The sequence below is a fragment of the Paramisgurnus dabryanus genome, chromosome 2 (assembly GCF_030506205.2).
Source record: "Paramisgurnus dabryanus chromosome 2, PD_genome_1.1, whole genome shotgun sequence".
NCBI classification, from domain to species: domain Eukaryota; kingdom Metazoa; phylum Chordata; class Actinopteri; order Cypriniformes; family Cobitidae; genus Paramisgurnus; species Paramisgurnus dabryanus.
The window spans coordinates 14070301-14082800 of record NC_133338.1 but is presented as its reverse complement, the minus strand read 5'-3'; the positions used below and the strand labels follow the sequence as shown (position 1 = coordinate 14082800).

The following is a 12500-nucleotide window of genomic DNA, read 5'->3' as shown; positions in this document are numbered from 1 at the left end:
TCCCATCCAAGTACTAACCAGGCCCGACCCTGCTTGGCTTCCGAGATCAGACAAGAGCGGGCGTGCTCAGGGTGGTGTGGCCTTAAGCGAGTGCTGACTCGATTCGAGAGACACTTCAAGACTAATGTGGTAACGCCATGACATCGGCGACCGCTTACAGAAAGGACGCATTTATGGGAAAAAATGACATAAATAATTAATTAAATGCTTACAGCACCTGGTATTCCCAGGCGGTCTCCCATCCAAGTACTAACCAGGCCCGACCCTGCTTGGCTTCCGAGATCAGACGAGAGCGGGCGTGCTCAGGGTGGTGTGGCCGTAAGCGAGTGCTGACTCGATTCGATAGACACTTCAAGACTTATGTGGCAACGCCATGACATCAGTGAACGCTTACAGAAAGAACGCATTCATGGGAAAAAATGACGTAAATAATTAATTAATTGCTTACAGCACCTGGTATTCCCAGGCGGTCTCCCATCCAAGTACTATCCAGGCCCGACCCTGCTTGGCTTCCGAGATCAGACGAGAGCGGGCGTGCTCAGGGTGGTGTGGCCGTAAGCGAGTGCTGACTCGATTCGAGAGACACTTCAAAACTAATGTGGCAACGCCATGCCATGGGAGAACGCTTACAGAAAGGACGCATTCATGGGAAAAAATGACATAAATAATTAATTAATTAAATGCTTACAGCACCTGGTATTCCCAGGCGGTCTCCCATCCAAGTACTAACCAGGCCCGACCCTGCTTGGCTTCCGAGATCAGACGAGAGTGGGCGTGCTCAGGGTGGTGTGGCCGTAAGCGAGTGCGGACTCGATTCAAAAGACACTTCAAAACTAATGTGGCAACGCCATGCCATGGGAGAACGCTTCCAGAAAGGAAGCATTCATGGGAAAAAATGACATAAATAATTAATTAATTGCTTACAGCATCTCGAATTCCCAGGCGGTCTCCCATCCAAGTACTAACCAGGCCCGTCCCTGCTTGGTTTCCGAGATCAGACGAGAGCAGGCGTGCTTTTTTTTTATTTTTTTTATTCTTACAGCACCAGGTATTCCCAGGCGGTCTCCCATCCAAGTACTAACCAGGCCCGACCCTGCTTGGCTTCCGAGATCAGACGAGATCGGGCGTGCTTTTTTTTTTTTTTTTTTTTTTTTTTTATTGAACGTTTCAATTCAATTTACAATATACATTATCAAATCACAAATTTACATACATACAGTAATTAAAAATAATAATAAAAACAACATAAGAATCAAATAACATCACCTCAATGGATGTCTGGCAAAGTCCAATCTAAGTCCTCAAGAATACAGCAAACCTCGGAAGTAAAAACCTTATAAAACACATTCTCATTTTCTTCACCTTTAAAATGCACATACAGTTTTTCAATATACATTTCAGATTTTCTCTTAAAGACATTCCATACCTCCATCACAGTTTTTTCCTTTTTTGCTACAATCCTTCTTTCCCATATTGCCCTTTTCATCAACATTATCCAAAGATTTATAAAAGCACTGTTTTTACTTTTCTTTGTCCATCCAAACATCACAATTTGATTCCAGTCCAATTCATTTTCATTCCATCGCTCTTCAAGAGCTTTGACCACATCATTACATTTGCTTAAAAAACTTTCCAACTCTTTGCAGTATAAAAACAAATGTAAAATCCCTTCTTCCTTTTCATTACACACTTTGCACATTGCACTAGGTTCCATTCTTATCTTGTTTAAAATCAAATCAGTAAAAACCACTTTGTGTCTTATCATGTACTCTTCTGATTCTAGACTTGTTGCTACACATTTTCCTTTCATATTATTCCACATTTCTTCAGGTTTTAAATTTACAAATTTTTGTGTCCAGAAATCAGTCACAATTGGCTCTTTAAAAACAGAGTCTCTAAAAACACAATAAAACATCTTAATAGTACATTCCTTAAAGTCACACACTTTGTTATCCAAATTTACTCTTATTTCTTTCTCCTCACTTTCATTTTCTCGTTTTTCGACTCTTTCCAGCCATTCTTCAGGTATTGCTTGTTTTATCATTTCATATGAATTTAAAATTCCTGTTTTGCTGTATTCTTCCTTTGCCTCATCCATTGCATCAAAAATACATTGTACGGGTAAAAATCCTTCTTTCACTTCATATAAAATGTCTCTGACTCTTGTTATTCCCACCTCCATCCACTTCTTATAATAAATCACTTTGCCTTGCTTTAAAATGTTGTGATTTAAAAAAAGAGGTTGATTTAAAATGTTTTCTCTCCCCCTGGGGTTAAAATCAACTTTTGGTAAAAAGTTTCCCCATGCACTTAAAAGCTCTCTATAAAATCCAGGCACATTTTCCGTCATCCACAGTTTTGTCTTCATCCATAAAATGTCATCCCCCATGTTAAAATTCCCACATCTGTTTAAAAAATATTTCATTGTTTTTTCCACTCAGCATTATTCTCTTCTTGCAGGTATTTTTTGACCACTTTAACTCTCAGACAATTTTTTCTCTGCTCTATGTCCATTAATCCCAGCCCACCCCTCTCTATATCTCCTAAAATCGTATTATGTGCTATTCTGGGGGGTTTCCCATTCCATAAGAAGTTTAAAAAACATTCCTTCAACCTCTTTTCTGTCCACATAGGCATTTCAGTTAAATATAAAACGTACCATAATTTAGAAACCATTAAAACATTTAAAACCAACACTTTTCCTTTTAAACTTAAATTCCTTAGTTTCCAAAAATTCAGTTTTCTCTCAATGTCAATAATCAGATTATTCCATACATCATCTCTTGTTTTCTTCTCATCTTTACCCATTAGAATTCCTAAAATTTTCATTTCTTCCACTTCTTTGAATTTAAAGCAATCTTCCAGACTAGCAGCATTACCAAATTTCATGTAAACAGTTTTGTCCTCGTTCACTTTACTTCCTGAACCCTTACAAAATTCATTAACAACATTCATAACTTCTTTGACACTTTCCTTCCCCTTTACAATTATTGTGGTATCGTCAGCATACTGAAACACTTTACTTTTCTCACTTTCAATCCCCATTATCTTCTTGTTTTCTTTAATTGCTAGTCCTAATGGTTCAGATAGTAAAGAATATAGTAAGGCAGAGAGTGGACAACCCTGCCTCACTGATCTTGTAACATTAAAAGCATTCGATAAAAAACCATTACATTTAACTTTAGTCAGAGCACCCTTATATAAAATCTTGATCCATTTGATAAAATTCTCTCCAAAACCAAAACTCTTTAAAACATCAAATAAAAACACATGTTCCACCCTATCAAATGCCTTTTCAAAATCCAGACTAAACACATATCCTTCTTGTTTTTCTTTTGTCATATACCAAATAGTGTCCCTTATACTCATTGTCACATCCGCAATATCTCTTCCCTTAACAGCATAAGCTTGGTTTGTAGTTATTATTTTTGGCATTATTTCCTTCAATCTGTTAGCTAAAACCTTTGCAATTATTTTTAAGTCTGTATTCAACATTGATATGGGTCTATAATTCTTTAAATCTGTCTTTTCACCTTTCTTTTTGTAAATGAGTTTCATTAATCCAATCCGCATTCTTTCATAAATTTCTTCCCTTTCAAAGATTTCTTTAAAAACCTCTTTTAAAATCTCTATTAAAATCCCCTTAAAACACTTATAAAATTCACTTCCTAAACCGTCAATTCCTGGGCTTTTCTTTTTATTTAGTTCGTCAATCGCTTGTTCAATTTCTTCTGCTCTAAACTCTTGTTCACATTCCTCTTTATCTTCTTCGCTTACTTTTGCTTTTATTTTGTTAAGAAAATCTGTTTTTTCTTTCTCCTCTACTCCTCTTGCCTTAAAAAGATCTTCATAAAAATCCTTAATTTCTTTTAGAACATTTGCATTTCCCTGTATTATTTCTCCATTTTTTCCCTTTATCTCCTTTATCGTTTCAGCATTCCCTTTCTTTTTTTCTAAATCAAAAAAGAATTTTGTACATTTTTCTCCCTCAACCATATACTGTGCTTTACTTCGTAATCTTGCTCCTTCATATTGCTTTTCCTCTACTTCTTTCAACTTTTCTTCGATTTCTTTGATCTTTTGAATGTCCTTATTTTCTTCATTTAATTCTTTTTCAAGACTTGCTTTCAATTCTTTCTCCTTAAACCTTTTACATTTTTGCACTAATTTACAATATTCAATTGAATATTTTTTTATAGCATACTTTACATTTTCCCACCATATTCTCTTATTTTCTGCATACATTACACTGTTTTTCTCATTCTCAATAATTTCTTTCACGCTTTCAACATAATGTTTGTCCTTCAAAATTTCTGTGTTTAAAACCCATATTCCAGGCCCTCTTTGTAATTTCTCCCAATCTATGTTAAAAAATAAAAACTTGTGATCACTTAAACTTGTCTCCTCATACTTAATATCTTCAATAAAATTCTCCACATTTCTTGTACACAAAATAAAATCAATCCTCGTATTACACACAAAATTCATCACAATTTGTCTTCTTGAAAACTCTTTTTTCCTTTCATTTCTTTCTCTCCACACATCAGTCATTTTAAAATCTTCCATTAAAAATTTTAGTTCTTTTCTTCCCATATCACTCTTAAAAACCATTCCTTCCGCCATGTCTTGTTTGCTAAAAACCGTATTAAAATCTCCCGCTATTACAATTTCTTTATAATCCTTTAAAAACTCTCTTAAATGATTAAAAAAAACCTTCTTTTCTTTTTCCTCCGTCGGCGCATGTACATTAACTAAAACAATTTTCTTCATCTCATAAATTACTTCTACAACCATACATTTTCCTTTTCCATCCTTGTATAAAACTTTACTCTCTTTAAAAACGTCACTTTTCATTAAAAATGCGACTCCTCTTCCACATTTTCCATCACCGTTATTATGTAAAATCCCTCCTTCCCATTTCTTTCGATAGTCCATTAAAATATCATCTTTCCAGTTTGTTTCCTGCAGTAAAATGATGTCCTGATTTTTAAAATGATCAGTTACTCTTTCAAATTTCTTAAAATCTAAAAGTCCCCTCGCGTTAAAAGTCACACATCGTAAAACCATTAAAAAAATAAATAAAATAAAAACCTTAAATACCATCATCTCAGTCCATCTCCTCTCCTCGCCTTAACACCTCAAATCTTTTTTCTCTTGTCAATTGGGACTTTTGTCACAAGGTGACGATCTTTTCGGGGCGGAACCAAAAGTTGGGAAAGTTTGGTTCCGCCCGGATGTTTCCGCCCAGACCGAAGAACGGAAACACCGGACATCCGGCAGCTTCGCGAAGGCTGTAATCAGCCGATTGAGCACAGCTGTGCCTAGTTAAAGAGATCGCCGGGCAATTGGACAACTGGAGTACATGAAGGAGTATTTAAAGCACAGTTAAATCACAGTTCGGGAGTTCGGGCACGAGAGGGGGATTGACACGGGGAAAGCTCCTCTGCTTAATGCAGAAAAAGAACTACGTACCTTTTGAAGAGCCCGCAGGCTCTGTTGATCCGGGCTGCGCTTGGAGCGCGCGGAAAGAAGACAGGAGCTGCCTGGGGTGAAAGAAAGGCGATACGTGGGTGGAGAAAAGGAGCACCCCGAAGAGAGCATTGTGCTGACAGGTCGTAGTGTGTGCTGAGGAACGGAGCTGTGCTCATTGTTAGACGTGGTGGCTGTCTGTATTTCTCTCTCTCTCCCTCTCTCATTGTAGTTTACGGTGGACCTGCTGGAGTAAACGGAAGATCCTATGGGTAAAAAGGAACTTTGGTCTAACCAGTACTTTTGAAGGAGTAAAGCAGGAAGAAAATTGACCTTGTTGTACCACGTAAACAAAGGCTAATTGCTGTGAGTATACCCTTTTGGTGTGGAGTAACTTGCAAAAATGAACCTGTGAACCGTTGGAAACCTCCAGGAGAAGGAGGGCGGCCCTACCCCTATAATAGTGCGGTGGGCGAGCCGTTAGAAGGTAAATCCAAACAGCCACTGCAACGAGACTTATTTTGGTCGTATTTTCCATCGCCCCTATCTCAGCCCAAGCGCAGTGGAGGACACCGGGCGCTTCCCTTGTTGTGTTGCACTTATAGTGTGGTGAGTGAGACTTGCAATTAAATAAGCTTTTCACGTTGGAGTGGTGCTGTGTATTTGCTGTGGGTTGCTGTGTGTCTTATTAGACGAAGCCCCGCATCATCCATTTTCTTCTACTGGGCAGAGGACGGAGAGGCTAACGACCTCAGAAATTACTGTTACCATACGTAGTGTGCTGTTTCGGAGTACGAAGGAACGCAGACCAAGAGCTGTCAGTGACTGTGAGTAGAACATTGGAAATATTCGTGGTGTAAACTTACCTGTGTCTGTTTTGTCGCAGAGTCAGAGGCGAAAGGGTCCGCCGCCCCCGCGGTCTCTACAAAGGGGCGCCCCTGTCCAGGATTCGATCGGCCTACGGGCAGTGGAGATAGGGCAGCGCTCGACCCGGTGAGGTGGTGTGTGACCTTCGCCCCTCTGCTGACCTACGGAGGAAAACCATACCTACCCAGAAAGCTGTAAACAGCAGAGCCGGTGAGAAATACTCGAAGTCTCAGTAACAGTGTCTTTGTGTCCTAGCGGCCACCTGTGGAGAGAGAGAAGAACGAGAGTGAATAATTGGAGAGCAGACTGTGAACGTGATACCTACCCAGAGAGCTGTAAGCAGCAGAGCCGGTGAGAAATACTCGAAGTCCAAGTAACAGTGTCTTTTTGTCTTAGTGGCCGCCTGTGGAGAGAAAGGAAAACGAGAATGAACATGAGGAGAGTGGACTGTGTGAAGATACAGTTGGTGGTGGAGGAGAGCCTAGAGTGGCCATTATTTTAAGTCCCCCGTTTTCCCTTCCCTATATATCTTTTTAAGTAAATTAAATAAAGTACCTTTTTAATATTATGCTTACCTTGTGTGTCTGGTCATTGGGGTGGCTTTGGGAATCTCCTCGAGGTGGAGAAAGGGGCGTGACCTTATTTACATCTGGGTCCACCCCTACCTGTGACGGATTTGGCGTAGTCGGCAGTCCACCTCGGGTTGAGACCAAGGTCCCCCAATGGCCTACCACATTTCTTTTAAAGAACAGCTCCCATCAACACTCCATCAGTCCCCAAACAACGCGTTCTCGGGACGAGAACGGATTGGCGGGGGAGGATGTCACAAGGTGACGATCTTTTCGGGGCGGAACCAAAAGTTGGGAAAGTTTGGTTCCGCCCGGATGTTTCCGCCCAGACCGAAGAACGGAAACACCGGACATCCGGCAGCTTCGCGAAGGCTGTAATCAGCCGATTGAGCACAGCTGTGCCTAGTTAAAGAGATCGCCGGGCAATTGGACAACTGGAGTACATGAAGGAGTATTTAAAGCACAGTTAAATCACAGTTCGGGAGTTCGGGCACGAGAGGGGGATTGACACGGGGAAAGCTCCTCTGCTTAATGCAGAAAAAGAACTACGTACCTTTTGAAGAGCCCGCAGGCTCTGTTGATCCGGGCTGCGCTTGGAGCGCGCGGAAAGAAGACAGGAGCTGCCTGGGGTGAAAGAAAGGCGATACGTGGGTGGAGAAAAGGAGCACCCCGAAGAGAGCATTGTGCTGACAGGTCGTAGTGTGTGCTGAGGAACGGAGCTGTGCTCATTGTTAGACGTGGTGGCTGTCTGTATTTCTCTCTCTCTCCCTCTCTCATTGTAGTTTACGGTGGACCTGCTGGAGTAAACGGAAGATCCTATGGGTAAAAAGGAACTTTGGTCTAACCAGTACTTTTGAAGGAGTAAAGCAGGAAGAAAATTGACCTTGTTGTACCACGTAAACAAAGGCTAATTGCTGTGAGTATACCCTTTTGGTGTGGAGTAACTTGCAAAAATGAACCTGTGAACCGTTGGAAACCTCCAGGAGAAGGAGGGCGGCCCTACCCCTATAATAGTGCGGTGGGCGAGCCGTTAGAAGGTAAATCCAAACAGCCACTGCAACGAGACTTATTTTGGTCGTATTTTCCATCGCCCCTATCTCAGCCCAAGCGCAGTGGAGGACACCGGGCGCTTCCCTTGTTGTGTTGCACTTATAGTGTGGTGAGTGAGACTTGCAATTAAATAAGCTTTTCACGTTGGAGTGGTGCTGTGTATTTGCTGTGGGTTGCTGTGTGTCTTATTAGACGAAGCCCCGCATCATCCATTTTCTTCTACTGGGCAGAGGACGGAGAGGCTAACGACCTCAGAAATTACTGTTACCATACGTAGTGTGCTGTTTCGGAGTACGAAGGAACGCAGACCAAGAGCTGTCAGTGACTGTGAGTAGAACATTGGAAATATTCGTGGTGTAAACTTACCTGTGTCTGTTTTGTCGCAGAGTCAGAGGCGAAAGGGTCCGCCGCCCCCGCGGTCTCTACAAAGGGGCGCCCCTGTCCAGGATTCGATCGGCCTACGGGCAGTGGAGATAGGGCAGCGCTCGACCCGGTGAGGTGGTGTGTGACCTTCGCCCCTCTGCTGACCTACGGAGGAAAACCATACCTACCCAGAAAGCTGTAAACAGCAGAGCCGGTGAGAAATACTCGAAGTCTCAGTAACAGTGTCTTTGTGTCCTAGCGGCCACCTGTGGAGAGAGAGAAGAACGAGAGTGAATAATTGGAGAGCAGACTGTGAACGTGATACCTACCCAGAGAGCTGTAAGCAGCAGAGCCGGTGAGAAATACTCGAAGTCCAAGTAACAGTGTCTTTGTGTCTTAGTGGCCGCCTGTGGAGAGAAAGGAAAACGAGAATGAACATGAGGAGAGTGGACTGTGTGAAGATACAGTTGGTGGTGGAGGAGAGCCTAGAGTGGCCATTATTTTAAGTCCCCCGTTTTCCCTTCCCTATATATCTTTTTAAGTAAATTAAATAAAGTACCTTTTTAATATTATGCTTACCTTGTGTGTCTGGTCATTGGGGTGGCTTTGGGAATCTCCTCGAGGTGGAGAAAGGGGCGTGACCTTATTTACATCTGGGTCCACCCCTACCTGTGACACTTTAATTTCTTTTTTCGCGCATTATCAATATTTGGCGTTACCTTCATTGTTCTTCTCCTCAAAGGCCTTTTTTCCGGTCTGTCCATTACTCCTGCTTCTTCCATTTCATCGTCCTCTCTTTCGCTGTCTTGTGCTGTACTCCGTTGTTCCTCGTTACCTTCTTTGTCCATTAAAACATCCAAACTCTCCGATATCTCCATTTGTGTCCTTTCTGTGTCCTTTTCCCGTACCGTTTCCTCTTGATTTTCAGTTGCTTTTTCTTCAATTATCTGCTTTTCCGCCATTGCTTCTTCTCCTTCAGGCTCTGTTGACTGCTGTTTCTCTATTTGTCTCCCCTCTTCATTCGTTCTCTCTTCTGCGTTATCATTTCTTTTATGCATTTGTCTGGGCACCTGATTATCCACCCCTCCTTCCTCTTCCTCCATCCAACACTCACATTTGTTTATAAAATCATTGCAATCCGGGCACCTGACTGCTCTACACTGACGTGCAAAGTGTCCCAGCTCCTCGCACTTATAACATTTAAACTCGGGGCACTCCTTCAGCAAATGTTCCGAGCTCATGCACAGCCGACAGGTTTTCACCTGATGGCTGTGCATCACCCGGAAATGCTGGGAGCCCTCCGCAGTCTCAAACTTTGTGCTGTATGGTAGTGAGACCACCTCCTTAGGGAACCTCACTCTCACGTATCTCGTACCGTCCTCTATGTCGGTGCCCGGATACACTCTCCTTTTAAGTTTTGTGATTGGCACAACCTGCCAGCTTTCTAATTTCTCTAAAATTTCATAATCATCTAGGTACCCAGGCAAATGCATAAAAGAGACAACATACTCCTTATTTTTCAGCTTTCTTACGTTGCACTGCACACCTTTAATCATTAGTCCTTCCATTAGATCCTCGCACATTTCCTCATTTTCTAAAATCAGTTCATATTCATTATTATTTCGTGGTCTCATTACCAAAATGTTCCCTTGTCCAATCATATCTGCTACTGCTTTTATTAAATCTTCCGCTTTCAATCCTTCCACATTATCAACATTCACAATCACTGTTGCTTCTTTTGCGTAAATCCTTTGCTCACCTCTTTTCTTTGCTTTTTCACCGTTGTCATTTCCATCTCGTTGTCTTTTTTGCTGTCCGTTTTCGTTACCGTTGCTTTCATTTCCAAAGATTCCTCTTCTACTTTCAGTTAATCCATCCTGCCTTGCGTCTTTATTTAAATCATGTCCAGCTCGTTTTCGTTTATCCAGTCCAGTTTCGTTGCCAGTACTTTGTTCCTCAGCCATTTCAGTGTTGTTTGCCATGCGTCCGTCTGATCTTTTTTTTAATTTTAACTAAATACAACAAAAAACCACCTCACAGTCAGCATAAAGCTGCTGTTCGGTGGTTTAAACTCAAAATAAACACTTCACAAACAATAAATTAAACTCAAACTATAAACTAAATTCAAATTTAACAAACCCACGTGAGGGAGCCTTTCTCCCTCTACTACCGGCACAGACACTTCCTGGAACGTACCAACTAGCGGGCGTGCTCAGGGTGGTGTGGCCGTAAGCAAGTGCTGAATCGATTCGAGAGACACTTCAAGACTTATGTGGCAACGCCATGACATCAGTGAACGCTTACAGAAAGAACGCATTCATGGGAAAAAATGACATAAATAATTAATTAAATGCTTACAGCACCTGGTATTCCCAGGCGGTCTCCCATCCAAGTACTAACCAGGCCCGACCCTGCTTGGCTTCCGAGATCAGACGAGAGCGGGCGTGCTCAGGGTGGTGTGGCCGTAAGCGAGTGCTGACTCGATTCGAGAGACACTTCAAAACGAATGTGGCAACGCCATGCCATCGGTGAACGCTTACAGAAAGGATGCATTTATGGGAAAAAATGACATAAATAATTAATTAAATGCTTACAGCACCTGGTATTCCCAGGCGGTCTCCCATCCAAGTACTAACCAGGCCCGACCCTGCTTGGCTTCCGAGATCAGACGAGAGCGGGCGTGCTCAGGGTGGTGTGGCCGTAAGCGAATGCTGACTCGATTCGAGAGACACTTCAAAACTAATGTGGCAACGCCATGCCATGGGAGAACGCTTACAGAAAGGACGCATTTATGGGAAAAAATGACATAAATAATTAATTAAATGCTTACAGCACCTGGTATTCCCAGGCGGTCTCCCATCCAAGTACTAACCAGGCCCGACCCTGCTTGGCTTCCAAGATCAGACGAGAGCGGGCGTGCTCAGGGTGGTGTGGCCGTAAGCGAGTGCTGACTCGATTCGAGAGACACTTCAAAACGAATGTGGCAACGCCATGCCATGGGAGAACGCTTACAGAAAGGTTGCATTCATGGGAAAAAATGACATAAATAATTAATTAAATGCTTACAGCACCTGGTATTCCCAGGCGGTCTCCCATCCAAGTACTAACCAGGCCCGACCCTGCTTGGCTTCCGAGATCAGACGAGAGCGGGCGTGCTCAGGGTGGTGTGGCCGTAAGCGAGTGCTGACTCGATTCGATAGACACTTCAAGACTTATGTGGCAACGCCATGACATCAGTGAACGCTTACAGAAAGAACGCATTCATGGGAAAAAAATGACGTAAATAATTAATTAATTGCTTACAGCACCTGGTATTCCCAGGCGGTCTCCCATCCAAGTACTATCTAGGCCCGACCCTGCTTGGCTTCCGAGATCAGACGAGAGCGGGCGTGCTCAGGGTGGTGTGGCCGTAAGCGAGTGCTGACTCGATTCGAGAGACACTTCAAAACTAATGTGGCAACGCCATGCCATGGGAGAACGCTTACAGAAAGGACGCATTCATGGGAAAAAATGACATAAATAATTAATTAATTAAATGCTTACAGCACCTTGTATTCCCAGGCGGTCTCCCATCCAAGTACTAACCTGGCCAGACCCTGCTTGGCTTCCGAGATCAGACGAGAGCGGGCGTGCTCAGGGTGGTGTGGCCGTAAGCGAGTGCGGACTTGATTCAAAAGACACTTCAAAACTAATGTGGCAACGCCATGCCATGGGAGAACGCTTCCAGAAAGGACGCATTCATGGGAAAAAATGACATAAATAATTAATTAAATGCTTACAGCACCTGGTATTCCCAGGCGGTCTCCCATCCAAGTACTAACCAGGCCCGACCCTGCTTGGCTTCCGAGATCAGACAAGAGCGGGCGTGCTCAGGGTGGTGTGGCCTTAAGCGAGTGCTGACTCGATTCGAGAGACACTTCAAGACTAATGTGGTAACGCCATGACATCGGCGAACGCTTACAGAAAGGACGCATTTATGGGAAAAAATGACATAAATAATTAATTAAATGCTTACAGCACCTGGTATTCCCAGGCGGTCTCCCATCCAAGTACTAACCAGGCCCGACCCTGCTTGGCTTCCGAGATCAGACGAGAGCGGGCGTGCTCAGGGTGGTGTGGCCGTAAGCGAGTGCTGACTCGATTCGATAGACACTTCAAGACTTATGTGGCAACGCCATGACA

The 12500-nt window shown here is 42.9% G+C and overlaps 9 non-coding genes and 3 pseudogenes across 9 annotated transcripts; all 12 read right to left on the bottom strand.

Annotated features, from left to right (window-relative positions):
• Positions 1 to 88, bottom strand: part of LOC135784328 (5S ribosomal RNA) — a 119-nt pseudogene extending 31 nt beyond the window's left edge.
• A 117-nt stretch (positions 89 to 205) lies between these two features.
• LOC135784826 (5S ribosomal RNA) lies at positions 206 to 324 on the bottom strand. The gene has a single exon (XR_010546142.1). It is a non-coding gene; the product is annotated as a 5S ribosomal RNA (ribosomal RNA).
• A 117-nt stretch (positions 325 to 441) lies between these two features.
• Positions 442 to 560, bottom strand: LOC135784856 (5S ribosomal RNA). Its single transcript, XR_010546172.1, has one exon. It is a non-coding gene; the product is annotated as a 5S ribosomal RNA (ribosomal RNA).
• A 121-nt stretch (positions 561 to 681) lies between these two features.
• On the bottom strand, positions 682 to 800 carry LOC135783911 (5S ribosomal RNA). Its single transcript, XR_010545912.1, has one exon. It is a non-coding gene; the product is annotated as a 5S ribosomal RNA (ribosomal RNA).
• A 9869-nt stretch (positions 801 to 10669) lies between these two features.
• LOC135784825 (5S ribosomal RNA) lies at positions 10670 to 10788 on the bottom strand. Its single transcript, XR_010546141.1, has one exon. It is a non-coding gene; the product is annotated as a 5S ribosomal RNA (ribosomal RNA).
• A 117-nt stretch (positions 10789 to 10905) lies between these two features.
• Positions 10906 to 11024, bottom strand: LOC135784823 (5S ribosomal RNA). Its single transcript, XR_010546139.1, has one exon. It is a non-coding gene; the product is annotated as a 5S ribosomal RNA (ribosomal RNA).
• Positions 11025 to 11141: 117 nt separating this feature from the next.
• LOC135785152 (5S ribosomal RNA) lies at positions 11142 to 11260 on the bottom strand. The gene has a single exon (XR_010546460.1). It is a non-coding gene; the product is annotated as a 5S ribosomal RNA (ribosomal RNA).
• A 117-nt stretch (positions 11261 to 11377) lies between these two features.
• Positions 11378 to 11496, bottom strand: LOC135784822 (5S ribosomal RNA). The gene has a single exon (XR_010546138.1). It is a non-coding gene; the product is annotated as a 5S ribosomal RNA (ribosomal RNA).
• Positions 11497 to 11614: 118 nt separating this feature from the next.
• LOC135783830 (5S ribosomal RNA) lies at positions 11615 to 11733 on the bottom strand. Its single transcript, XR_010545833.1, has one exon. It is a non-coding gene; the product is annotated as a 5S ribosomal RNA (ribosomal RNA).
• A 121-nt stretch (positions 11734 to 11854) lies between these two features.
• LOC135784410 (5S ribosomal RNA) lies at positions 11855 to 11973 on the bottom strand (annotated as a pseudogene).
• A 117-nt stretch (positions 11974 to 12090) lies between these two features.
• On the bottom strand, positions 12091 to 12209 carry LOC135784327 (5S ribosomal RNA; annotated as a pseudogene).
• A 117-nt stretch (positions 12210 to 12326) lies between these two features.
• On the bottom strand, positions 12327 to 12445 carry LOC135784821 (5S ribosomal RNA). The gene has a single exon (XR_010546137.1). It is a non-coding gene; the product is annotated as a 5S ribosomal RNA (ribosomal RNA).
• Positions 12446 to 12500: the final 55 nt, after the last annotated feature.